Source organism: Sycon ciliatum, chromosome 6 (genome assembly GCF_964019385.1).
Source record: "Sycon ciliatum chromosome 6, ocSycCili1.1, whole genome shotgun sequence".
Classification (NCBI taxonomy): Eukaryota; Metazoa; Porifera; class Calcarea; order Leucosolenida; family Sycettidae; genus Sycon; species Sycon ciliatum.
Window position 1 is genome coordinate 15,600,237 of NC_088648.1, and position 26,172 is coordinate 15,626,408.

At 46.2% G+C, this 26,172-nt stretch overlaps 1 long non-coding RNA gene across 1 annotated transcript in view; it reads left to right on the forward strand.

Moving 5' to 3' along the window:
• The window catches only part of LOC135818860 (uncharacterized), a 34,196-nt gene extending 12,353 nt beyond the window's left edge, over window positions 1-21,843 (forward strand). The window contains exons 3-4 of the long non-coding RNA XR_010553791.1: window positions 12,800-13,081; window positions 21,652-21,843. This is a non-coding gene — a long non-coding RNA (uncharacterized LOC135818860). The remainder of the gene's footprint in view (window positions 1-12,799; window positions 13,082-21,651) is intronic.
• The last annotated feature ends 4,329 nt before the right edge of the window (window positions 21,844-26,172 follow it).

The following is a 26,172-nucleotide window of genomic DNA, read 5'->3' on the forward strand; positions in this document are numbered from 1 at the left end:
CTGTTTTTGTTTAGTTTTTTTGGTTTTCCGTTCTCGGGGCTTTCTATTCGGTACTCTTTGTAGTTGTACTTCTGTACTGTTGAGCTATCCGAATTCAAATAAACCATAAATAAATATTTTCTCTATTTTTTCTCTTTTCAGGCGTGGGCAATCCCCTGGACTATCAAAATGGGAGCCTTATTATTATTATTTTTCTGTTTCAGCTTAATGACAGTCCAGTACACGCCTTAAAAAAAGTACTTAGTTTATTAGGCGGGTTACAGAACTGTCGGTCGCTGGCTTTCTTGGAGTTTTGATAATTCTTCCGTCTTCATTGAGATATCTATCATTCTCTCTTTTTCTCCTTATCTTCTCCCCAACCTTCCTTCCCTGTAACATAATAACATATTCGCTGCCTTGTCATTGAGCACTTATGCTAGTTTGGATAAGCCAATTCAAATTAAGTATACAAACAAACAAACAATAATTGCGTCTTGTCGGGGTCCAGTAGGAGGCCCAGTTCCGTGAGGTGTGATTTAACCGCATCGAAGCTCTCTGGTAGTCGGTTCTATATCGTTTTGATGCAGCTGCTCGATGTGTAGAGTCCTATATAGTCGCCGTAGAGTATAATGTGAGTTGGTGTGACGTCTGTTATGTGTCTTGTGTAGATATTGAAAAGAGCCTTGTGGTGCTACTAGTTACGGAGCTGCCGGAAACTTTAGTGGAGGGGTTCGTCACTGTCTGTGGACAAGCGCTTAGATAGGAAGCGAACCAAGATAGTGCTGTGCCACAAATACCGCAGGAGTAGAGGCCGTTGATCAGTGGCTGATGCTGGACCTGGTCGAAAGCCCCTGCTCGTGTCCAAGAATAGTACTCCAGTGAACTGACCGTCATTCGAGCGCTATTGCCACTTTATATCGCCAGTGAAAGTGCATCTTCTGTGGATTGATCGGAGCGGTAGTCTACCTGTTGGGGAGGAAGCATGTTGAGCTCTGGATGGGTGTTGATAGAGCGCTGCACTTGATGAAGGATGATGTTTTCTAGAAGCTTGGATACGATGTGGAGTAGAGAATAATATGGGACGATAGTTAGAGGGGCATTCTGGATTGCCTTTCTTGAAGAGGGGAAATACACACACTAATTTATAGATGTCTGGAAAGGAATGAAGGGAGAGTGATTCGTTGCAAATAAGACAGAGGGGACCGGCTAGTTATTCTGCACAGATCTTCAAAGTAAGGGATGGGAGTTCGTCGGATCCGGTGGATTTGAAAAGGAAAATCTTCTTAAGAAGCCTGTCCATGGACTGATCCAAAGAAGTTGATGAGGCTGGAAACTTCGGCTTTGAGAGGTGTTGGAATGGTGTTCCGCCCAAGGAGTTTGTTAAGCAGTTTCCTTTGGGGGCAAGGATCATTTCGGCAGTCTGAAAACTCCCTAACAAAATATTGGTTCTTTAGGCGCTTGTTAAAGGGAAACTGAACGCCAAAAATAAGTATGGCTTATCCAAGGGAGAATTGGGCACTGATTCCGATGAGCTATGTCTCGAGCCGATCAGAGAAGAGGAACCGTGTCAAATTTCATAAATAACACCTTCCATATTTGGAAATTGGGCTTGATGACGTGCGTACTGCTTAGCTGTCACCATGCTGTGCATGCTCAGCAGTGTAATTGAATGGAAGAAAACAATTACTTTGGTTTTTGCAGCTCTATTTCGTTCCCTGACGGTACCCAAATCTAGATGTAGGAATCTGTTGAGCAGGAGAGTGACACATGTCTTCCCGAAGGCTGTCCAGCCTGCAGTGGTGATGAAGAAGACACGAACACCCCAAGATCGATTGTAGCGAATTGGAGAACTCATGGTGAATTTGCTTCCACTCCAAGGCAATGTCGAGGTATGAAGGGTGCTTGTACTGCCTTCCAAAATGAAGCGGAGATGAACATGGCTTTGCATAGCTGTTGCTCTACGCTAACTTACCTACTCTTGCTGGTTCCGTAGTGGCATATTGAAAATTTCGTGGACGATCAACTCGAGTCACTAGTGGCTAGTGAGCAACACTAACAGGTGAGATTTTTCAATTTGACAAAAATTGTTCTTGTTTGAGAACAGACGGTGGCAGTCATTTGACTCAGTAGGTGTCTCTGCTGCTTCTTTCCCTTCATTGGTAGGGTTGTGCTTGATAGTACAAGTGCTTGAAGTAAAATAAAATAAATAGAACATGTGGAACATAAATCTAATCAAGCATCAGTACATGTATTGCGAATTTCAACTTCAAAGCACATGAAATCACAATGATCACAAAGTTTATGGAATCAGGAGGACTCCCTGTGTTCAACGAACACAATACACACATTCTATATTGCGCGCACACATGTTCACATGTGCGTGCACCCCCACCCCATCCCACAGACACACGCATGCAGCGCGCCTATCCATACACATGTGCGTGACCCCCCCCCCCCCACACACACTCCTACCCATACACATATGCGTCTACCCCCCCCCCCCACACACACACGTGTGCACAGACGGATACACAAACACACACACGCACAAACACACACACACACACAAGATACTTGTAAGTGTACATGGACTTCCTGGTGCAGATGCTGGGCTAGCACAATGGAAAATACCTCCATCAAGATGCTTGATCAAGTGTTGTGATAATGGCACTGTTTGTTTGTTTTTACAAAGACGTGTGGGAAGGATTACAGTGCGTTATAATTCATAATTGTTCTTTGCCTTGTACTGTGCAGACCAGAATGCTTCGCCATCAACTCCTGGCTTTCCATCGGCATGGTGTTCAGCTGCAGCGGCATCTGGTCCGGGGAGTACAAGTTGCTGGATGGCTGCACTGACACAGGATGGGTGTGCGTTGGCAATGCAACACGGCAGTCATCCCACATTATGAGCTACAAGTTTATGTAATTTATATTGTCGCTCGTCCAGCAACGTCAAGGCTCTGCATGTAAACACAGGAGAACACCATAATAATAATACTACTCAGGGGATAATAATTATAATTTTGGATTATCAATTTCTTGACATTTATGAGTTCCTGTCTAAACCATGTCGTGATATTGATTGCTATCTGCTCACAAAGTACCTCGTATTGTAACAATACTCTGCTTAATCACTACCCTCTGCCAATCATTAGATTCGCACAATATTCACAACATATGCAACACGATGCTATCTATTGACACTACTTTGAACTGAAATGCTCACTACTCGTCTCCCGTTTTCAACTCCCTCTGCCTTATGAATACTCTACTTTACTAGTTTCGTTTCTACCCTTTCCATTGCTGCCAGCTCCTAGTCTTTTTCAGTGCACAGCACCATATTGAAATTTTTGTGATTTGATGTACACATACTTTGAAATTGAAATTCGAATTACATGATCAGATTTTGTTTAACATGTCCTATTTATTTCGACTTCAAGTTCAAGCACAACCCTATCGATGAAGGGAAGAAGCCGCAGAGAGACACCTACTGAGTCGAATGACTGCCACCATCTGTTCTCAAACAAGAACAACTTTTGTCAAATTGAAAAATCTCACCTGTTAGTGTTGCTCATTAGCCACTAGTGACTCGAATTGTTTGTCCACGAAATTTGCAATATACCACTACGGTACCAGCAAGAGTAGGTAAGTTGCCGTAGAACAACAGCTATGCAAAGCCATGTTCATCTCCGCTTCACTTTGGAAGGCAGTACAAGCACCCTTCATACCTCGACATTGCCTTGGAGTGGAAGCAAATTCACCATGAGTTTTCCAATTCGCTACAATCGATCTTGGGGTGTTCGTGTCTTCTTCATCACCACTGCAGGCTGGACAGCCTTCGGGAAGACATGTGTCACTCTCCTGCTCAACAGATTCCTACATCTAGATTTGGTTACCGTCAGGGAACGAAATAGACCTGCAAAACACCAAAGTAATTGTTTTCTTCCATTCAATTACACTGCTGAGCATGCACAGCATGGTGACAGCTAAGCAGTACGCACGTCATCACGCCGAATTTCCAAATATGGGAGGTGTTATTTATGAAATTTGACACAGTTCCTCTTCTCTGATCGGCTTGAGACATAGCTTATCGGAATCAGTGCCCAATTCTCCTTCGGATAAGCCATACTTATTGTTGGCGTTCAGTTTCCCTTTAAGCAGCGTTCCTTCGCTTCTTGCTGCTCGGTACTGTTTGCCATGATGGAAGAAATGTGTTAGCGCTAGTACATCCTTTATTGCTGAACCCACAAATAATTGTGATACAGATTGTAAACCATTCGAGGTAAAAGAAACGCCATTGATAAAACAAAATAAAAAAGAAGAAGAAAAGATTATTGTACCATGCCCAACGGCTATTATTAAGTCATGTACCAATTGTAGTACATGACGTAGTAGTCACGCACCTACAAAATACTTTGCAGAATAATATTATTAAAAACTGCCTAGCATGCCTACAAATCCGCAGAGCATGCCAATATTAAATAGGCCAACATATGAATAACGAAGGCGGTTACATGGACAAAAGGCGACATCAGGCGAGAAAAGATGGGCCTATTCTCTTCCGCAAGTAAGACGCCCTGCAACCATGGAGGCACGTGATTGATGTGTTAGCGCCGGTGTACACCACGGGGAGGGTTTCGGTTTCAGGGGTTGCTGGCTGCGGCAGGGCTGTAGTGAACACAGCTTGTTCACTGCCAACAGGGCGTTATCACGAAAGGCTGAAGCTGATTCATCCAGCGATTGGAAGGTGCAGCTCATTGACTCGGACAGATATTCGCCCCACTCGTCTCTCTCTCGTCCGTCTCGACATGCATAACTACCAGGTTGAGACAGGGCTACCTGTCAATAGCCGAGCAAGTTGCCGTAGAGCTTTCCCCGCCTGTGCTGTCCCTGTATGGAATAGCCTGCCACCCGCCGTCCTCAGCCAGCCACCTGACCGGAAACGGCTGCAAAGTTTCAAAGTGTCTGTCTTCCGGCACCTCCGTGCCCAGCAATGGCACTGGGCCACTGACACTTTGTAAGATGTATGCACATCTGCCCACACACTGCTGCATATTGCCATACGCCTCGTGCCCTGCTTACTCTTTTCTCTGGATCTGAATGTGCACCCCTTACGCATTATTATAATTATACTTTATTTAGTTCTGTCCCCCTCTCTTGCCCCCAACCCTACCCGCTCGCTCTCTCCCCCTCTCTCTCTCTCTTTTTTTTTTATTTATATACTTTATTTAGTTCTCTTATTTAGTTGTCTTGCTCCCCAACCCTCCCCGCTCTCTCTCTCTATCTCTCTCTCTCTATCCTCTCTCCTCTCTCTCTCTCTCTCTCTCTCTCTCTCTCTCTCTCTCTCTCTCTCTCTCTCTCTCTCTCTCTCTCTCTATCTATCTATCTATCTATCTATCTATCTATCTATCTATCTATCTATCTATCTATCTATCTCTCTTTCTCTTTCTCTCTCTCTCTCTCTCTCTCTCTCTCTCTCTCTCTCTCTCTCTCTCTGTCTATGTCTCTCTCTCTCTCCCTCTCTTTCTCTCTATGCTATTGGAGCGCCTGGTTGTGATGATGCCGAGACGCAAGGGCAGCAGAGCATCCCAGACCACGCCACCACTCCCCTTATTCATGGCTCACACATGACGGGTTTACGTGGCTCCAGTAAAAAAAACTGTTTTTATCATAATCTATGCATACTTAATTTGGTTTCGAAAATCCAATCGAGCACAAATGCTCAATGAAAAGACAGCGAATATGCTATTGTGTTACAGGGGAAGGAGGGTTGTGGAGTAAATAATGGAAAAGAAGAGAGAGGGGTAGACATCTCAGGGAAGGGCGAAGAATTACTAAAACTACAAGTTAAGCCGACAGTTCTGTAACCCGGCTTATAAGACACTCCCGAGGCTACTTGCTACTAACATCGGGAGGATTTTTTTCAGGCCAAAACCTGCCCTACCAGTTACGGACTTACGGGGGTCGCCATGGCAAATGACAATGGAAAACAATGAAAATCAATCAAATACAGGAAGCTGTCTCAGGTTAGGTTTATATTGTAACATCAGGAGGATCGTCGAGTATCCGGTACGACGGCTGCTTTGAAGCTGCTGAGAGACGACAGTACTCTGACTGCATCCAGTAGGACGTTCCAAAGGGCACTTCCTTGTGAGACAGGGCGAGATCGTTCGGCGCAGGTTCGTTTAGTTGGCAGACGGAGCCCCAGGGCCAGATCCAGGCGGGTCCTACGATCCGCGAAGGGTACGAAGAGATCCTGGCGGGATGGACTCGCACTGGTGTATATGTTGGACTCAGTAGAGCGTCCAGCCCCTATATGATGTCCAACCCCTATATGGAGTCCATTGGTCCAAAATCCACTGTACAGAGTCCAAACTTCGAATCAACTGTGAGCTCAAAGTTTCGATGGACATCACTCCCTGTATAGAGTCCAGCCATTTGGCTTCACCCCTATATAGAGTCCATTGGTCCAAAATCAACTGTACGGAGTCCAAACATTGAAATCCACTATAAGGCCAAACTAAAGAAGGTGTGTGGTTCGACTAACATGGACATTTTTTTACGGGCGGGCGGGCGGATTTTTTTTTTTTTAATATATATTTTTAGTACATGTAAATACACTGTATACGCGTATCGAGTAGACTCTACTACCAGCACAAGGCAGCAGTCGTACCACTCACTGCACTGCACTGCAGTACAACTACAAGTCAAGTCCAAAAGGAGCCGCCTGCGTCCGCAGACTCACGCCGCACAGCACGTAGACGTGGACGTGTTCAGTCCACGTACGTCAGTCACACGACAGCCCGCCGAAAAAAAGTTACGGTCGGGCTGAAATTGTACGGTCGGTCGGGTGAGTCGAACCACACACCTTCTTTAGTTTGGCCTAAAGAGTCTTTATGTGGACAACACCCCTGTATAAAGTCCAGCCAATTAGGCATCCCCTATCGAGTTCGAAAATAGACATAGGATCTGCTGTAAGCAGTGAATATTAACCAGAAAACGGCCTCTCCCTTTAATCCTTTACATCATTCACTTCTCAAGATAAAAATATGTATTTAGGCGCCACTGCAGCCACGTCATTACATGAAAAACCCTACAAACACCATCCTCAAATCAAGTGGTCTCTTCGCAGACGCTGCAAATTACAATATCTCAATCATGTAGTGTTGCCAAATTATTGTGCACGCACACACACATGCACACACCCACACAACGCCAAGAAAATACCTAAAAAAAACCTAGAATCGAAAGAGAATAATAGAGAGCCCAGGATTAATCATTTGTTTTCAAATTATTGTGCGCGCGGTCGCGCACACACACACACACACACTTATACAACGCCAAGAAAACACCAAGAAAAGAGTAGAGACACAATACACACGCAAATCCAACAGCCATGCAAACGTCCACCCATTTACGTGTAAAGTCAAGAGGGATAACAAATAATTATACGAAACGAATGCGTACGGGGACGGGTACACGCACGTTTACATACACGTAGTAGTGTAAGAGAGTAACATAGTGCAGTGGTCAGCATAATACTAGCACATGCTGAGAGTGCAATATCAAGCTTCACCATTGCTCATGGCCATGCAAATGTTCAGCAGCACTCAGTTCCGCAAGCTTCTGAAGATCAGCACACCTGCAACAAATAGATAGCACAAGGATACGCTTATTACCGTAATGATGCATGGGAGCACACAACTACCAAGTTCTCAACGAATGTGATGCTCAATGAAAATCAATCCACTCAAAGACCTGTGAACAGGTGATGGTGGGTACAATAATCTATTAGTAATACGAGGAATAAGATCGTTTGTGCACACTCAAAACGCACAGACACACCAACATACATGTAGTGTACACAGTGTTTCACTTCACTGCAACTAAATTGAAATGAGATGATTTGAACAATCTGTACAGCGTTGCTGTCAGTCAGTCTTCCCCAGAATGGAAATGCAATGATTTGTTGTCACGAGGCAGTTCCACTGACACAATGTCATGTTCGTGACATCAAAACGGTTACTTCAGGGAATACGAGTATTAGCTTGAGAAGCTTTTTCTTGTCATTGGCATACAAGCAATCCTCCTAGTCCTACTACTACTAGTACACTGGCACTGCGTTTGTGGATCCCATTGTATTCGACATCATACTACAGGAAGAGTGTCGTGGAGTTCACATAATTATCACAGGGATAAAAATACATTTCTCATGAAATAAAAATTGATGATAGCTAGACGATCATATATGATTGATGCAAAGTCCTTGCAGTCCTTGAGGACTATTACGAAGTGGTTGATTACTTTTAGGGCATTCATTCAAGCAACATCAAACAAACGCGATACGCTCCTTGAAAATAGAAAAAAATTCAAGCATAACGACAGAACAGCAGACCAATCGAAGCGAGTAAAAGCTTCCTTACCTCAGTCATCGTCCTGCCATGTAGTTGGACAGCCTTTTGACACGGTGGTACAGGCAGCTCTTGTCCAGTCAAACAGGGGTATCCTTGTGGCGTCGAACGAAAGAGAGTGTCAGTGTATCTGACTCGTCAGATTGCAACTGTGCTGAACATTTCTCTTTCTCCGCTTTCTGCTTTCATCCCTCGCTCTGTTGAAACCGTTCAAACGTCTTACTGGCAGCAATGGCCAGCCAAACAGGGGATCCTTGTGGCGTCGAACGAAAGAGAGCGTCAGTGTACCTGACTCGTCAGATTTGAACTGTGCTGAACTTTTCTCGTTCTGCAATTTCTGCTTTCACCCCGCGCACTGATGAAACGTCTTCAGAGAACCACAGGACGCTTTCCAGATTTGATTTTGAACGTTTCCTTATCCTCCTTGGTTAGCTCGAGACAGATTACTGTCAGCAACTGCACAGCAGAATTGGCAGCCATGGCTGAAGTGAAGAAAGGAATGCGCTGCCACGAGGCAAGCAAAACTGACATTTTTTTAAAATGTGTTCTATTTCGGGGCACAACACACAGGACGGCGTGACTGGATAAACTGGACTCCTGGACCGTGAATAGGGGACTTGTAGAAAAAGTGTACTCCTTAAAGGGGATTGCGCGGCAGGATGAAGCTGATCAAAACTGAGTGGACTCCTGGACTCTGTATAGTGAATTTTGGACCAATGGACTCTATATAGGGTGCTGGACATCATATAGTGCATGGACTCTATACTGAGTCCTACATATATGCACCACCAGAGAAAGACCAGGACCTTCTGCCGATGTACTTCTCCAATCCTGAACACCTTCAGGCGATGAGTGAGTGTTGCTAGTAACGCTGTCCAAACAATGATTGACTTCAAGACGGGACTTGATTAATCTGAAGCAGGACGTCGTCGAGGAAGATGCGGCCAGTGAGTTCGGTGAGTGTGAGAGCGAGAATGGTTGTGTGAGTACGTGTGAGTGGGAGCGCGTGTTTGCTCGTAGGAAATCATCAGTGTATAAGCATCTTGTATCTTGTCCTGATTGTTGCAGGGTTTATTCTGATTCTTCTTTTTCTGTTTTGTGCAGTGCTCTTAATGATTATCAGTTGCAATTGAGCGTGTTAGAAGCTGTTTTTCAACGTATTCATACGCCTAATATGTGTGATCAATAAGACAGCATTATTAGTTTGAAATTGTTCGAGTAGCAGCTTCTTGTGTTTGTTTGCACCTGGATGTCCATAGTGTCATAGTTTGTGCCACGGTATATTTGTTTGACTTATTGTTCCTTTACAGAACCGGATCCCTCCTCAAGTGTGTTGCGTCAGTGTTTGATCCGCTAGGTCTAGCAGCACCGGCAGTTGTGCCGGGAAAGATACTGCTACAGCAAGCCTGGAAAGTCGGAGGCGACTGGGATGATAAGTTGCCTGATGGCATCGCAGCCGCATGTGCGCAATGGTGGGGAGAGTTGGGCGAAGTGGTGAGCATTGACATACTACGTTGGATTTGCTGCAATCTTGGCACGCCGATTGCGCTTCATGCCTTCGCCGATGCCAGTGAGAAAGCGTTTGGATGTTGTTTGTATGCAGTCGTCAATGGACAGTCGCACTTGGTATTTGCCAAGGCCAAAGTGGCACCCATGTCTCCGCCCACGTTAGCCCGCCTTGAGTTACAAGCAGTATGTCTAGCGGCTCGCTACGCTGAGTTTGTGGTGAAGGAGCTGCGTGTGACCGTCACGCAAGTTTATGGCTGGACTGACAGTCTCACTGCCGTTCATTGGATCAGTAATCCATCGTACAAATCGAAAACATTTGTGGCTAACCGCGTCAGTCAAGTCCAAGAGATATCGAAGAAGGTCGGCATTGTGTGGAACCATTGCCCGGGATTTCACAACCCAGCAGATTTACTGTCGCGTGAGAGTAGTGCACAGCAGATCCGTAGTCGTTCTGGAGGGGCAGACCAACCTGGATCACGGAGCCCAATGACTGGCCCACCACATCCTCAACCGCAGCTACAGATGAGTCAAGTGTGAAAGTACGAGTGTCAGCCACCACCTGTCGTCGAGAATCTGATAAGGAATGGTGGCTCCGATTCAGTAAGTGGTCGAGGGCACAGGGCATGGTGACTCGGATGTTGCAGTGGAAGCACACTGAGCCTCGTGCTGAACTCTATTTTGCAGCAGACAACGTATTGTACCGCATCGTTCAAGCCGCATGTTTCGCTGAGGATCTTGAGCTGATCAAGCCAGGTCAACCAGTGAAGCCTGGGTCGAAGGTGTATCAGCTTGCACCGTTTCTGGATGAGCATGGAGTGCTCAGAACCGGGGGACGACTTCAGCACAGCGAGTTGGCGTATGGGGCCAAGCACCCAGTCCTGTTAGGCAAACATCATCCGACCGAGTTGCTGTTGGAGAAAATGCATGATGAAAGGATGCACCAAGGTGTAGAAGGAGTCTTGTCGTTCATTCGTCAGAAATTCTGGATTATCGGTGGTGGACGAGCGCTACGCAACATTACTCAGCGATGTGTTACATGCCGCCACTACAAGGCTAAAGCTGCCTCAAAAGTCTGCCCGCCGCTGCCAGAAGACCGAGTTGTTCACGAGAGGCCGTTCGCAACTACTGGCATCGACTATGCTGGTCCGTTGTACGTGCGCCGCGGTGAGTCATCTCCGAAGGTATGGATAGCATTGTTTGTGTGTGCCACCACCAGAGCAGTTGGAGGTGGTCGAAAGTTTAAGTACTGAGTCATTCTTGATAGCATTTCGGAAGTTTGTCGCGAGACGTAGTTTGCCGTCTCGGATCAGGTCTTACAACGCTACAACGTTCAAGGTGGCATCTGACAAACTGAGCGTGCCATGGATGTTCAATCCTGCAGCTGAACCATGGCATGGAGGCTTCTATGAGCAAATGGTTGGTACAGTGAAGAGTGCCTTGAAAAAGGAAATGGGAACAGCGTTTCTGAAGGGCCAGGAGCTTGAGACCCTCTTGTATGAGGTTGAAGCAGTGGTGAATAGTCGTCCGCTAACTTATGTGTCTGATAGCCTGGATGAGCCACCAGTAACCCCTGCAATGATGATGGGTAACATCTGGATGTCGTCAGAGAAGCCAGCAGGTACCCCGGACGCTACGCAGATATCAGCGAGATTGCGTTACCTCAGTCGGACACTGAAGCATGTCAAGAATCGTTGGGAGGTGGAGTACCTAAGTCAGCTGAACAAGCACCAACAGACCATGTCACGCCCTTTAGCTGTGGGTGATGGTGTCTTTGTTCTCGATGATACCAAGCGCAAGCAGTTCTGGCGTTTGGGACGGATCATCGAGTTATTCCCTGGTTGAGATGGTAAGCGTCGTGTTGCCAAGGTTAAGTTGAATACCAGTACCCTGTTGAGGCCAATCCAGAGATTAGTGCCATTAGAAGTATCGTCACAGGACGTGGCTCCTGGGCTTGCCGATGCCGCTCAACCTGCTATCGTTCCTCAGCAGCCAGCGTATGAACCGTCAGCACCGTTACCACCACCACGGCAGCAGGAGATGACGCGTTCTGGGCGCGTAGTCAGAGCCCCAGATCGTTTTTGACTTGTGTGCATTGCTGTACGGCGGTGAGAAGCCCTTTGGTGGGAAGAATGTTGCAAACCACCAGTTCTCAAGTGGGAAAGGCCTTCGCGCTTATGGCATTGTATTCGTTGCAATGTTGTATTTCGACTCCGCCCTACCTCTGATGTTGCTGCATGGCATACGCTATATGCGCTGTGTGTGTTTTGCTGTATACGCTGTTATTTCCCGTTATATAATGCGTATGTTATATGCGTATGTTTTGCATGTACGCTGTTTTGCATGCTATAAATAGCTGGTGGTATTAGTGTTCATTGTTAATTATTCGATGAATTGAAATATACTGTTGAGAATAAATAGTAGTCCTCGTGACGTGTGGGGTCGTTCGTTCCAGAGGGTTCACAACAGTCATGTCTCCTAAACGATTTTTCTCGAAGCCCGTAAACCGCTCCAGAAGCTAAGAATATGAATGAAGCTCACAATAAGAGCTCATAATTTCCTTTGCTTATTTTCTCATTTTATTAAACCTCAGTGCTGTTGAGTTGCCAGAAGAAAATGTTCTATCATGCCACAATAAATCTCTCTGCCCACAAACAACACAACTACCCAATATAAGGGTACACAGGCATAAGTCAATGAAATTCAGGTTAGCCCTCGAACCCACGGCCCTCAGGCTAACCTGTCGACAACTAACAAGCCATAAGGCCCTCCCCGCCATCCACTTACTTATAATTAACGTCGTGTGGACCCTGACTAGCGCCATAGCTACGGGAATAATTTTAATGCAGAACGCTGTTGTAACGCCAAATTACTTTCTCACTGTGTATATTCTGCTCATGCAGCTGAATTCAACTGCAACACTACCAATGGTGAATACTTGATCAGCGACAGTTCATGGTCTGTTGCGTCCTCTACTGTAGCCAGCAAAACGTGCACAGACATCACAGTGACTTTAAAGTTAATTACTACTAACGACATCAATGAGTGTTTCCAGGCCTACCGAGCACACATGGAACTATTGCTAGGGAGAACGGTGACTGCTTACCTAGCAACTGGATGTTACCCTGAGACGGCAACCTGTGATTATCAATCCGTCGTTATATGCAAAGATAAGAACACACTAGGTAATGGGGTGGAACCAATGTGCTGGAGAGTTAGTTGAAATCAAATGGACGCCTTTCATTTATGATAACATGCCAATTTTCTTTTATCAGCTTAGGCCAGAACCATCAGTGGATAGGGAGTTAGAGATTTCCCTAAAATTGAGACATAGAATTGTCATGAACTTGAAAAAAAATCGAAGTCTAGACTTTTCAAAATAAAAAAACTTATGTCGACAATATAGGTTTATCATGGAGAAGATGTAGAACTTGTGCTGCTCCATAAGTAGGATTCAAGTTGGCTCCCACCCTCTGCGCGCGCATCTTTTGACAAGTGTAGATTTTCAGTACATTTTTCGGTAGGGTTGATGTTTGGGCAATCAATCGTTGTGGGAAATATCTTCCCGCTTTTATGCCAAATTTCTGGCGACCTACTTAGAACCTGCTGCTCGTGTCCCTCTTCACTCGTTCTTTCTTATCTATTGAAGGGGAAGGCAGTACTCGCAGAAAGAGAAAGAATTCAATGTCGACTGGTATTCGCACTTCCAGAAAGAAGAGAACGAAGTCCGCTCTTGAATCAATGGTTGGGCCTTAGAAAATAATTTCACAATACGCGTGTAGATCTCCTGCCAGTGCGACTCGCGTCTCGCGACCTTCAAATATAATTTGCTGGATGATTTCCCTCAGGGACTGCTCAATTCATCAGGTAGCTGTGGATTGTTCTGGAGATATGTGGATTTTGTAGAAAAAAGCAACATGTCAATCATCACAATAACTGTGTATTTTCGCTCTTGTTTGGCCAACAGCCAACGGTTGGCGGCTAGAACTAATGCATCTTAGGTAGAGTGCATTATCCTGTAGGCAAACTGACTGCTAGGTAATATGCTATGTTGCGTGAGGTATCCTGTGAGTTGCTTCTTTAGAAAGAACTCCAAAATCTGGGACAGAATAGGGAGCAATGACACTGGTCTATAGTTAGTAGGGGATGTTGCATCGCCACTCTTGAACAGTGGACTAATGTGTGATGTTTTAAAACACACTGGCACAGTACCTGATGTCAAGGATGCATTGACTAGGGTGGTAAATGGAGGTGCCAGGACGTCTGAACACTGCTGCAGTACAATTCCAGGAATGTCGTCACTCCCAGATGCTTTGTGAGGACTCACAGTTTGCAAGCATTGTGCAACATCAGACACGCTTACCGGCTGAAATGTTGAGAAGCTAGATGCAGAGGCTGGACCATGTGGTATATGCAGCTCAGGTGGCCGCATAGGGTCATGCACAATGTCTCCAAACAATTTACTGAGTGACTCAAGAGGCGCTTCAGGTTCTTTCCGTGTCTTCTGTCGGCCTGTGACATCGTTCATGACAGCCCAAAGCTGCCGTTGATCTGATGTTTCACATCTCTTAGTGAAGTACAAGTTGCGCAGACTCCTGTTCAACTTCCGTGCTTTGGAGCGAGCTGATCGGTGTGCTTCTTGAAGGTTCTGATCGGTTTTGTCTCGGAGCCAAAGACGATGCACCCGGTTCCGTTCACGAACACTTGCCACTAACTAATCTGTAATCCAGGGGCAAGGACGTCGAGATTTGCGGCGCCGTTCCCGAAGTGGAGCATGTTTATCTAGAGTGGTCTGAATTCCCGCAGTGAGTGACGACGCAAGCACATCCACACAGACGGAGTCACAGGTAGTTAGCGTCTTCTCCAGGTCACATGTAAACATATTCCAATCCACTTTGTGCAAACAGCGAGTCTTGCGCAGATGCTGTCCCTTCAAGCGGTGACTTGCTGAAATTGGCAGCCTGGCAAGTATTGCAGAGTGGTCACTGATATCCAAATGTATAAAAAGCGCATCCACACAGACAGAGTCACAGGTAGTTAGCGTCTTCTCCAGGTCACATGTAAACATATTCCAATCCACTTTGTGCAAACAGCGAGTCTTGCGCAGATGCTGTCCCTTCAAGTGGTGACTTGCTGAAATTAGCAGCCTGGGAAGTATTGCAGAGTGGTCACTGATATCCAAATGTATAGTCTCGCAACCACCCTGGATCGGGGTGGTAGACAAGAATAGATCCAGTAGTGTGGCAGTACTGCTGGTCACTCGGGTAGGAGATGTGACGTGGGCGCGAAGGTTAAACTGGTTGAGCACATGATGCAAAGGAGTCACAGCGTGGGCATCATTAAAGTTTACGTTGACGTCTCCTACTAGCACAGTTCTGGTCTGCGGTCCACTGCAGGCAGTCCCTAGGTTTGACTCCAGCCCATCCCAGTAGCCCGCAGATTCATTAGGTGGTCGATAGCAGCAGCCCAGTAAGACCGTCTCTTTGCCTGGTCGACCTGGGGCTAGAATCTCCAGCCACAGCATCTCCAGCTCACACTCAAGGTCAGGTCTTCCACGGACTTGCAAGGACGTATGACAGTAGAAGGCAACACCACCTCCTTGCCTGCCTTCCCGATCTTTGCGGAACACACTGAAATGAGGAATGTTTACTTCTCCGTCTGTTACATCGGCTGACAGCCAAGTTTCCGCAACGCCTAGGATGTATACTCCACGGGTTGAGATAAAGTCTTCAATTTCTGCTACTTTTCTCCTAAGGCTACAGACACTTAAGAAAGCTACACTGGTCATGATCTAATACGATATGGTGAGTTCGCCAACTGTCATATGCCGGTCGTTGCTCCCGTTGTTACCCATGTCCTCCTATTCCATGTCCGAGTCGGTCAGTAGCTCATTTCCTGAAAAGTCATCAAGTTTTTTTGGCACTCTGAAGGTTTTGCGTCCCTTGGCCACCGTAAAGCCTTCCTTGTCATCTGGAGGGCAGTGAGCAGTTCCCAGCTCCTTGTTAAGCTGGTCTGGTTTGGCTGATTCCTGACTAGGTGAAGAAACTTGAGGTGTCCCAGTTTCAGGTGCTGAAGCTGTACTGCTTGCTGACTGGCTTGTACTCACTGTTGGTTCCGAATTTGCCCCCACTGTGTCATCCAGTGGCCCCTGCGCCTGGCCCTGAGTACCCTTCACCGCGCTGGCTGCTGCATCAGCGTACGGACGGGGCCTCCTGGCCTGGCCTGGTTGAGGGTGCAGAGTTTGGTGATATGAGTACTGGAGCCACACTTGTAGCACGTGGGAACTTGACCCCTGGGCCAACCGAGCAGTTTCTGACGGGACTCAGACAACATGATGGTGGAGGGTACGATAGCTGTTGGCACTAAGTTTACGAATGTAGTACCAGTTGTGAAGGTGCAGCCTGCCACAGCCTTTGTTTCCCGCTTCGGAACGCCAATGACGGATCCAAATTTCTCCATCGCGGACGTAATGGCGGACAGTGGGGTGTCATCCGCCACACCAAATATATGCACAGACACAACTGCTCCATCACCAACTACTAATACTAGTTGTTTTCCTTCGAATTCTTACCCTCTGGACAACACCTCGTCCCTAACGGCAGTGCAGGAAAACGAAACTCTACAGAATCCGCGCTTTCCACTCAGATCCACCTGCTTGATATCATCAGGTCTTACACCACCTGACAGAAGAAGTCTGATGAAAAAGGCATGATCCTTCGAGGACCACCCTTCATTCAGCTGAATGGAACAGATTCTAGACATCTTTATAACAATTCTACACGCACTCTAGCCAGTTTCTGCAGAAAAAGATATCACTATCAGAGCTCAAAAGTTTGCTTCCACTCCCCACGCGAACGGACTGAAAAGATGTTGAGTTAGACCGCTAAGTCAAATATCATACTGGTCTCATTATAGTCCAGTAACAATCGACATTCTTTGTTCTGTTGGGACTGTAGCTTGTGCTCATTGTCGTTGCGCTTGCCTTCCCCTCTTTGGTCTTTCCATAACCTTGAACCTTCCAAGTGGGAAGGCTGTCGGTTAGCGCTACGGAGATGTGTTGAAGCTAGGTGTGAGGACGTCGAATGTCTCAGTACTCTGTCAGTTTTGTGCCTAGTTGTTGCACTTTCTGACTGCATATAGTATCTGGTTACAGTGATGGAGAGTGACTCTTAACTCGTATCTATATTTCCTTTTCCTTTCTGCATTTTATTATTGGCTCAACATCCGAGTTTCAAATTTTACACCTGATGAGCCGTCACGAACCATACGGCGAAACGTACGTCGTGTGAAACAACTTGTTTTGTAGTCAACTAGTCCATCACTACGTCATTCATAAGGAGTACTGTAGGAGTTTGGCTTTCGGCTTGTACAATTCCTTTTCGCAAAGCTTCCCCTTCTTTACTTATTTTTGATATTTATGACCCACCCGAGTTGGGTGTGGCAGGGGAACCCGACCCACCACCTTCGCCAACTCACGAAGCATGTTAACTGGACGGTAACGGGCCGACCGAGCACCCCGGACACACAATATAGCGGAACGTAGCAGCGCAAAAGACACCCGACAGCGATAGTATCCCATCATCGACGAATACCTACCTCCCAAAGATTGAGTTGTGAGCAGGCAAAGGCGCCTGAGGAAGGCCGTGGATGCCGGCACAGCGGCCCCATTCACGGAAAACACTGAAGGTGAAAAAGCATTACGCTCAACATTCACTACGAGCCTCATTGTCCGTAAAGGACGACTGTCCGGTAATGGCACGGAGCAAAGCACCTGCCAAAGGAATATCAAGCTGCTCAAGTGACTCGGAAGCTATTGCAGTGGTGCGAAGTAAGTAATTCCAACCACCTTGCAGCCCATGTACTAACGCAGAATACGCAGCCTGTGGCTCTGATACCGCGAAACCACTAAGTTTATCAATTAGACCACAACAGTGAGAGATTGCGTGATGCACGAATGTGTTAACGCAGGCGTGCTGTATCTGTGAGCGAGAGATTTAGTGCGGTGCCTTGACTACAAGCCTGCGCATCACTTCATAAACCCCAATGGGGCGAAAGCCTGGATTTTTATTAAGAGCAATAAGGCGACAAGACGTGAAAGGCAGTAGTGTCTCACCCGAGATTGGCTTTGTGCAATGCGCTCTTGCAAAAGCAGCTAAAGCTACGCAAATCTCTGTGGAAGCACCTTTGAATGCGGTGCACACCCGATGCCATGAGTGGGAATCCATACCCGATGGACCCGCGGCCGCCTTTAAATTCATCGCTGTTTTCCGGATGAAGTGACCATTGACTCCAGAAAATCTGACCGGACCGACAACCGGCAGTGTCCCGGACAATAGAGCACTGTTGTCCGCGGGCGCTGCGTCCAGTTGCTTGCTCTGAAGTACCGCGCCCACAGCCAGAACGTTGTCCTCAATCGTTATCTCATCCGTTATCTGTAGAAACACCCTGCTGTCCAGTACCAGCAATAGCCTCATCGAGGCAACGTAGTGCATCATGCACTCTCCCCGTAGCCATGCGAGTCCTAAACTCACGGGCTTGGTCAGTACCGCCGCGTTTTCTACCACCGGATCGGCCACCGGGATTGCGCCAAATGTCCTGACATTCGAGGCCCTCCTGAAAGAGCGCATGCAGGTTTCCAACCCGCCACAAATCTAGCCGACGGCGAAGGTGCTGTGAATGCATTTTTGTGGCATTTTTATCACAACCCTACCGATGGAGGGAAAGAAGCAGCAGAGAAACACCTTCTGAGTCTAATGACTGCCACTGTCAGTTCTCAAACAAAAACAATTTTTGTCGAATTGAATCATCTCACCTGTTAGTGTTGCTCACTAGCCACTAGTGACTAGAGTTGTTCGTCCACGAAATTTGCAATATGCCACTACGGTACCAGCAAGAGTAGGTAAGTTGGCATAGAAGAACAGCTATGCAAAGCCATGTTCATCTCCTCTTCACTTTGGAAGGCAGTACAAGCACCCTTCATACATCGACCTTGCCTTGGAGTGGAAGTAAATTCACCATGAGTTTTCCAATTTGCTACAATCGGTCTCGGGGTGATGATCGTGTCTTCTTCATCACCACTGCAGCCTGGACAGCTTTCGGGAAGACATGTGTCACTCTACTGCTCAACAGATTCCTACATCTAGATTTGGTTATCGTCAGGGAACGAAACAGAGCTGCAAAACACCAAAGTAATTGTTTTCTTCCATTCAATTACACTGCTGAGCATGCACAGCATGGTGACAGCTAAGCAGTACGCACGTTATCAAGCCCAAATTCCAAATATAGAAGGTGTTATTTAGGAAATTTGACACGGTTCCTCTTCTCTGATCGGCTAGAGACATAGCTCATCGGAATCAGTGGCCAATTCTCCTTCGGATACGCCATATATATTTTTGGCGGTCAGTTTCCCTTTAACAGTAGAAAAAACACTTTCAGCTATCTTTTAAACGGGGTTGGACGACGAGTGGCCGTGAGTTCCTGTGGCAGGGTGTTCCAAAGCTTCACGGCGGAAACCAATGGTCAGCTTGAGCCAGATGTTCGCCGAGTTAGCGGAACAACGTATTTGCAGTTGTCATTGCCATGGGTGTTACTGGGAGGTTGGAGGGCTACTATATCTTTCAGAAGAGGGCTGATGCTGCTGGTGTGGACACGGTGCATAAGGAAACGGAGTTTCAATTGGCTGTGCGTCACAACATCATCCGAACGGACAACCTGAGGGTCACTGGAGATCACCGGCACAGAAATGCGGTGATGAACAAAAGCACGATCCGCAGACCCAGCTCCCTCACCGGCCTCAGCAGGCTCAACTGCAGATGCCTGAGAGCGCAAATACCGTGCCGTGCTACCGGTAGTATTAGCACCTGCATCTCCAGGGTCGGCATTACCACCCCGAGCACCATGTAGCGGACTGAGTCCGTGTACTAGCACCTCGTTGAAAACGGGCTTTATGTGACCCTGGCACACGGTTTGCGCACTGGCCTTCTCGTCCAGGGCAACAATCCCAGCATGGATTGCCATTGGATACACACAAGCAACGCACGCATTTTCTAGTCTTTGCACAGGAACAGCAAACCATGACGTGCCTCCCCACTCTAACACAACAACACTCGCAAGGTCTAGAAACCGAGTATCATTGGAGAAACTACTATGAACCGTGGTAGTCAGTTACAAACTGTATGAAGTCGCCACACACGAGCGCTGAGCAGTGCACGACGCCGGAGCAACAACAGGAACGGCAGAAGAACAGCGACAGAACGGCAGCCGAGGCTGGTATGTGAGATGTTAGATGGTGCAGTGAGGATAGGAACAAAGTAATGGTGAAGCGGCTAGAATGGCACACAGCCAAGCCCCACCGTGCCGAACCATGCGGAAAGGAGCACGGCAGAGCGATGAGCGGAACGGGTCGATAAAAGAAAACCCAAACCGACTCCTAAACCCAGAACGATACCGGCCAAAGAAGGAGAAGCCATGAGTCTATCAAGCAATGGAGCGCGACAGAGCTATGAGCGGAGCGGAGAGAGCGGAGAGATAAAAATCTACATCGACTCACGGAAGAACGGAAGGAGAGCGCGGAGAGATAACCTCCACACCGACTCACGAAAGAAATGGAAGGAGAGAGAGGAGAGATACAAATTCACACCGACTCACGATTCACGAAAGAATGGAAGATGAAAATTGCAACCAAGCAGCTAAGCAGCTCGGCAGCCTCGCAAGTCTCCCCCGCTCACCAGAGCAGCCACAAAGTCGGAGCAAAGTCGCAGCAGGCAAAGGTCAAACCGACCCCCGCAAGCGCTGAATAGTTGATTCACTGTCCATTGTGATGACTGAGGTTTCTTGCAGGTCATAGTTGGAGATGACCGACATTTTCGCAGCCGCAAATCGGCCTTGTAACACTCTTTGCCCCCGTTTGGCATCTGGTCAGGTCCTTCTGCACTTGTTGCAGATTTTCTGCTTCGGAGATGGAGAAGTGCTCGTAGAGCAATGTGACGTCGTCAGTAAAGAGGTATGGGTTACTGCGTTGGATGGTTGTAGGGAGGTCATTGTAAAGAATAAAGAGGAGGGGTGCCAGGTGAGGGCCCTGGGTTACCCCGCTATTTATACAGCTACTGGATGATAATGCTGAATCGAGAAGAACCTTAAACGAGCGCTTCTCGAGACTTTTAAACCATTGCACCTTTTGTTGAGAAGAAAAGCGCTGAATACGTTCAATAAGAGTGAAGTGGCCAACTTTGTCAAACGCCTTTTGAAGTCCAAAAAGGCACAGTTATAATTTATTCTATCGTCGAAAGACGAAGCCCTTCTGTGGGTGAGGAGGAAGAGCTGGTCAGTAGTTGATTTGTGAGCAACGCATGCAAATTGGCTGTCGTGATCCTTCTATGTGATGAAGGGATTCACCTTGGGTAGCACATTCGGTCGATTTTCAGCGCAGAAGCTAGTTGCTTGGCTTTGCTGTTGATTTCTTCGTAGAACCGGTCTTTGTGATCGTTAAAATAATTATGATGAAGGCATTCGCCTTGGGTAACACCTCCATTCTGTCCTCGATTTTCAGCGCAGACGCTTTTGCTTGGCTTAGCTGTTGATATCTTTTTCGAAAAGATGACACGGGATGGTGGATCACCGCTCTTACTGTCCCCACATTATTCACGCGTGAACTAGATAGCCCGAAGTAGCAATATGTAAACATTGTACAACGAACCTATATGTTTGCAACAGCGAAATGGGACGATATTGTTCAATTTTATACTTCCATTATCAGCTTCTCCAGGAAACACAAAATGTATGGCTGACGTACAACTTCCGAATGGAAAAGTCTTGTATCCATCTACTAGAGTATTCCCGGCCGGAATATATTTCTTGTGCAACTCTGGATATCAACATTCGGGACCGTTTCAATACAAATGTAAGATGGACGGCTCATGGTTATCAGACTCATCAGTTGGGCCGTCTTGCACAGGTAGGTAGATAGATGTCTTTAGTGGCCGAATAAGTAGACTCATGTGGATATCTTTTCTCAAGGTTTGGAGACTCCACTGTAGTCAATACTTGAATCCATACATCCTGTTCACACACCTTGTACACAGTCTCTCTCTCTCTAACGGTCTCTAGGCTACACTGCAGTTGATATACATTAGATTAAATTTTCGGGCAAGGCCCATCATCAGGAATAAGTCTTATTCCTGATGATGGGCCTTGCCCGAAAATTTGATCTAATGTATATCAATTGCAGTGTAGCCTAGAGACCGTTGGAGAGAGAGTGTGTACAAGGTGTGTGTACAGGATGTATGGATTCATGTGGATATCTAAAAAGAAAAGGACCGATAGGTTACGAGTATGAGTTATGACTAACAGGCCACCAAGGTAATAAAAGCCCAGAGCCCTCGCTATAATCTTTGCCTAGGTTATCATGCATTGTACGATAGCAAGAAACAACAGTAAACAGCAGTTGCCTTTGGAAGAAATAGAGAATACCAATAGATACACATTAATACACATAATGTCTGTGGTGCCTCCTTTGCACCATGGCTGGTAGCTCGGCCTATTTAGCTCGTAGCTGTACTGATGAGGCCTTTATGGCCGAAACCGCTTGCTGTCTACAGCATTGGGTATCACGCTCCTCGGCTTTCGCCTTGTTGAGCACTCTCAGTAGGCTGGTCTAGTGCTGCTGCATCGCGCAATGCCCGCTACTTTTTGTAGTTTGAGCACTCTGGCGCTAGAGCGACGAGCTACCTAAAATGTCTGTGGTGCCTCCTTTGCACCATGGCTGGTAGCTCGGCCTCTTTAGCTCGTAGCTTCACTGATGAGGCCTTTATGGCCGAAACAGCTTGCTGTCTACAGTATTGGATACACATGAATACATAAATGTAACCTCTTACTCGCAGACAGGTACTTCGAAGTACATTCTACCAAGTAATAGTAAACAATAATTTGAGCCCCTAGATCCCAAAAGGGGGCTGATGTCATTTCTGAACATCTTTAGTTAGCTAAACTATGATATTGCTGTATCCCAGCAGATCACTCCGTACAAAACCTACGGGTAGGTACAAATTCTTCATCTTTCGGAGTGTCATCGGTGTTTCACTGAGCGAATTATACAGCGTTTTATGCGGAAAACTCATCTTTGAAATGCTTGTTTCTCAGTACTGGGCGAAACGACATAAGTCTCCTGTTCGGATCTAGAGGCTCATAATTATATGAAATATATACACTGATCCTTTAGGGGCTACTCTAACCCTTCAGTATAACATAATATACAATAGTATACACGGTAAGGTGGAAATGTTAGGTTCAAGGCGGTGGCAACAAGAAGGTTCAGCATCTGCAGCACAATGGCTGGGTGGTAGATGGGGTTGCTTGAGATACATGCTGGTAAAGGTTCGCATCTGGCTTCATCTAATTTGTCCTATTTCTTTCAAATTTTCTTCTTGAAGTGGAGAAAAAATTTCTACTTCGAAGTAAGACCATCGAAAGTCGAACGATTATGATGCCTCAGTCGTCAAATATAAGGAGTCAAATACAGCGTCATGTTTGACCGCCAGCGATCAACAAAAATGGTGGGGTCAAATGCTAAAAACAATAACATGGCCAAATAACAAGCGCTGATATAACAGCGAGCTAAGTCCTCGATTAGCAAATTATATACACCTGCAGATAGTTGGACACCTCTTCTAGCACTGAGGACATGTCCCCTATCATCCCCTTGGGTTTTTCTTGAAAAAGACAATTTTGAATTTTTCCACTAGACCAGGCTCAAAAATACGTCCAAACTCATATCTGAGCAGGAAAGCTCGCCTTCCTCGACGTGTAATCAGCAATTACTACTCCAACACCACTCCCAACGCTGCAGAACAAAGTGTATTGGTGACTCTGACAAGGAAAAGCAGCGGTGAGCACTTGTCACTCCAAACGACAAGATTCTCCTTTCGCCACTAACATTTTTCGGTGCAACATTTGATGCAAAAGTGACTGAATTTTTGCGTGTAAGTTTTTGAATTTTATGGCAAAAGGAACAATTAAATCACGTGGGTCGCGACGTGAAAAATGCTTTCTGGTTCACGACGCAATGCCTGCACACGATCAGGATCGTTCCCGAGGCGCTATTCGGAACGGACCATGACGGAGAAGGCAAGACGCATTATACTTCCTGCATGCTCTGCTCCGAACCTGCAGAAACTATCGTTGTAGCGCTAGCCCTATTGCATTGGCAAGAATTCTTTGAGATGTTTCCTCTTGCAGTAAGAACAGGTATGCATTTTTTTCACACTAACCTCGCTCATCACGACCTTGGTTCAAGTTTACTTCAGGGCTCCCCGGTAGTACATTTAGAAAAGCGATCCTGTCAGCTTTTCTATTATTGTGTTCACATGGCAGAAAAAACGACACCGCTATGCTACGTAAGTTTCTACGTAAGGTGCTCGGTACTTCACTTAGGCTACGTAAGTTTCTACGTAAGGTGCTCGGTACTATTAGATCTACCAACGGGTGGTAGCCGCGTGCTGTGCACGTGCACGGCAGACATTGTGTTGCATGCATGCAGTGCAGTTCGTTTTCGGATGTGCATGCGCGAGGCCCTACCTTCTTTGGAACTGTTTCTTGCATGAGCTGTTTCGGATATTTCGTGTCCTGGCTTATTTCGCTTCGGGACCTCTTTCCACGGAATATTACTCAATGAGAGGTGAGTTGACCAGTTCCCTTTGATTCATTTGCTTGTGTTGACTCTTTCATTTACGAAAAGTGTGCTGATTTTAGGTGGAATACAATAAATAATGGAAAAGCTGACAGGATATCTTTTCTAAATTTAGCTTTTCTGCTGTCGAGGCCTCCTTTTGCGGAATACTCAATGACAGGTGATCTCTGAGTTGACCAGTTTCCTTCGATTCATTTGCTTATGCTCACCCTTTCATTTACGGAAACGTGTGCTGATTTTATTCGGATTTAGATCCATTCCTATCTCTTTGCCCTTGCCAACAGTGTGCGAAGAACGCGAGTTCACCTTGAAGTAAAATAAACAACAACAACCTTCTTGACGGTAAGGCTTACATTGTATGTTGCTGCTGAGGCTTAGATGTGTTGTCGAAATACTCATGTTCATTGTACATTGGTACGTTACAAGTAAGGCACTGGTCATGATTGCTTCCGGCATTCCGTGCCCCGATCATAGGGTAGAATCTGAATTTTGCAGTGGCATAGCATCGTTGGCAGTTCCCAATCTGTAGGGGAAGGTTCAAGGACGCATTGGCCGAGTACTAGTATGCAAAATAAATTCGCGTATCAGGGAAAATCTCCATTATGGAGAGGTTCATGCATTCAGTGACTTGTTTGCTTCATACGAAACAAGCCAATGGGTGCAGTCTCGTCTCGTGAAAATCTCGTACCATTGGATTTGTTTACTCGAGCCTGGGCTGTTTGATTTGTGAGTAGCGGCGAGATTGCACTTCCCCAAATAAAGGTGCGTGCCGGTAGAGCAAGAATTACGATCTGCAATCTGTTTGTTGTACCTGCAAGAATGTGCTGTACATGTATCGTATTTTCTCTGTTGTTGTTTCAGTTGCCGTCATGTTGCTAAAGAAAGGTTCAGTGACTCATTTGTTTCATAAAAGACGAGTCAATGGTTTGGTCTGGCTTAGAACCCTTTCGCTGTAGAAGAAATCTATTCGTGTCTCTATTGGAGAAATAATTGTATTCGCTCGTTATAAAATAGGGTTAAGACAAACTCACAGAGCAAATGCCATCGGTCCCTTGATGTTCGTCCTAAAGAGGTTTGACTGGATATCATTCATACTCCCCCAAAGTCGTGTAACATGTTATTATTATGGAATGCCTTGTTTATCTCTCAGTACCTCCAACCAGATATCCTTGCCCCTTATATCCTCAGGATCAGTGTAGTTGTTGGAACGAGGTGTCGGACTCAGCAATGTATTTGTTTACATTTTAATACATGTTTATTGTTCCTACTTTGCTGTGTTGTTTTAGACAATCGTGGACTTGTAACACTTTGAAGTCATTGAACTGCTTCCAAAAGTTTTATCGACATCAACAGGATTACGATTTCACTACAATATGATGCCAGATGACCTTATCACGACAACCCATGACAACAATTATAAACACAGAATCAACAAAAACATCTGCGGCACGCACCTGGTTACAATTCTCATGTAAATGTGATTTAGGGTGTGGACATCTGAATTTTCTGAAAGACAAGACAATTTTATGACAGTCATGAAATTCTGCAACATCCACAGAATGACCTGCGTATAAAAAGGCATCACCGCCACTG